This window comes from Piliocolobus tephrosceles, chromosome 5 (assembly GCF_002776525.5).
Source record: "Piliocolobus tephrosceles isolate RC106 chromosome 5, ASM277652v3, whole genome shotgun sequence".
Lineage (NCBI taxonomy): Eukaryota > Metazoa > Chordata > Mammalia > Primates > Cercopithecidae > Piliocolobus > Piliocolobus tephrosceles.
In genome coordinates, this window is record NC_045438.1 from 137,524,925 (window position 1) to 137,526,953 (window position 2,029).

The 2,029-nt window shown below is 39.3% G+C and overlaps 1 pseudogene; it reads left to right on the forward strand.

The window, feature by feature from the left end:
- Positions 1-789: 789 nt before the first annotated feature.
- Positions 790-2,029, forward strand: part of LOC111535154 — a 96,947-nt pseudogene continuing 95,707 nt past the window's right edge.

A 2,029-nucleotide genomic window follows, 5' to 3' on the forward strand; every position in this document is an offset into this window, starting at 1 on the left:
ATTATATTTTCTCTATGCCTTCTACTGTCTTAATTAACCAAACTTGCCCTTTTTAATGAGTGTTACTATCTCATACACAGAGAGTTTCAATCTTTAATTTTTAAGGTTCATGTAGGTGTGTAAAACATTTTATTATTATTATTATTTTTGAGACAGAGTCTTGCTCTGTCACCCAGGCTGGAGTGCAGTGGCGAGATCTCGGCCCACTGCAACTTCTGCCTCCCGGGTTCAAGCAATTCTCCTGCCTTAGCCTCCCAAGTAGCTGGGACTACAGGCGTGTGCCACCACACCAAGCTAATTTTTGTATTTTTAGTAAAGACTGGGTTTCGCCATGTCAGCCAGGCTGGTCTCGAACTCCTGACCTCAGGTGATTTACCTGTCTCTGCCTCCCAAAGTGCTGGGATTACAGTCATGAGCCACTGCACCCGGCCAGTGTGTAAACCATTTTAACAATTTGGCTCATGTTTGAAAACCAACAAATTTGTGCTCATATTGTATTTTATAAACGAATCAATTGCAGTGCTTGTTGCAGTGTATTATAGCAAGTTTATATTGGCTTTGAACTCTCAGGAAACAAGATCTGCAGATCCTATTTATCCTAATAACGCATTACCTTGAAGAATGATTTACACAATTGTAGCAGTATTAACTTTTTAATGTTCCTCCAAAGGAATAAATGTTATCTTTTTCAAGTCAGGATATAATTCCCACGTCTCTACCATTACCTCCAAAAGGGGTACAAAAGGTTATTTTCAGAGTTGTTATAAAGATTAAATGAGATAATTGAAAATGGCTAACCAGACCCCGGAACTATTGATTCTCTTTTACATCATTGTCCCTGCACGTTCTTCTTATAACCAGCAGGTGAGGAGATGACCCTTAATCAATCTCTTTCTTCTTTCCTTTCAATTGTCTCCCTACCACAGATTTTAGTTTTCTACTAGTGATGGGATCCTAGTATTACAGTAATTTTCTTTTCATTTAGTCCTGGACAGGGACTTTCCACCTATGTCTGAAAAAAAACAAGGATCCTGATTTACGCTCTGCATTCGTTAAGCATGCTTGATCTTACTTGAAAAGGGGAGAGTTCTTGACAATCCACACAGCTATCACCTGTTTCTTTCTACAAATTTCGGGTATTATATCTTTCTCTCATGACATAATTAATAATATGCCCCTACTCCACCTTTTCACAGAGTCTCAAAACCAGACTACTGCTAGGACTATTGCAATAGTGTTATTTGCTGGACACAAATGATGTTACTTCACCTAGTGGTTGCATAGGAAGAAACTGATAAGTAATGGAGATTTTCACAAAGTCCCTTTGTCCAGAAAACAGACCTGCTTCATCTTAAAGCACAGAGCCTGGGAACCAGGATAGGTAATCAACCTGGGGGTTTGAGAACTCAGTGTTTGGATGCTATCTCTGAAAGACGAAAAGAAGTCTTTAAAAATTCCACATTTTATCTTTCTATCCATTAGATAGTAGTACTTTGCACAAGTTTGGAAGGACACAAGACACTCAGTAAAACCAGTCCCCTAGTCTCACTGTCGCTTCCCGAGCCTTGATGCTCCTCCTGTACCTATATGACACTTGCCTTACCAACAGATGATTTTGCTGTTTTACATTTGCACATTTCAGTTCAGCTCAGCTTCTAAGGCCTTTCATAAAAACAAGTCCTCTCTGTGCATCTTCTCTTATCCTATACTATTCTTTAATCTAGATGTTCACTCCAGTCAATCTGGGCTTTTCCCTAAATCAACCCACTCCCTGTCCCAGCCCCGCTGCCAGTACTGCTTTCACTCATGTGGTTCTTGATGGTTCCTTTCACACTACTGTTCCTTGGAATCATTTCCTCCTCTTCTCTGCTTCAAGTCTTACTTCTGCAAATGAACTATATTTTCAAGTTTTCTCCAAATACTCCAATCTGTATGAATATACCCTTTATCTACTATTCTTGAATTTTGTTACTTTTAAATTATACTCCTTCCTTCCTTCCTTTCTTCCTTCCTTTCTTCCTTCCTTCCT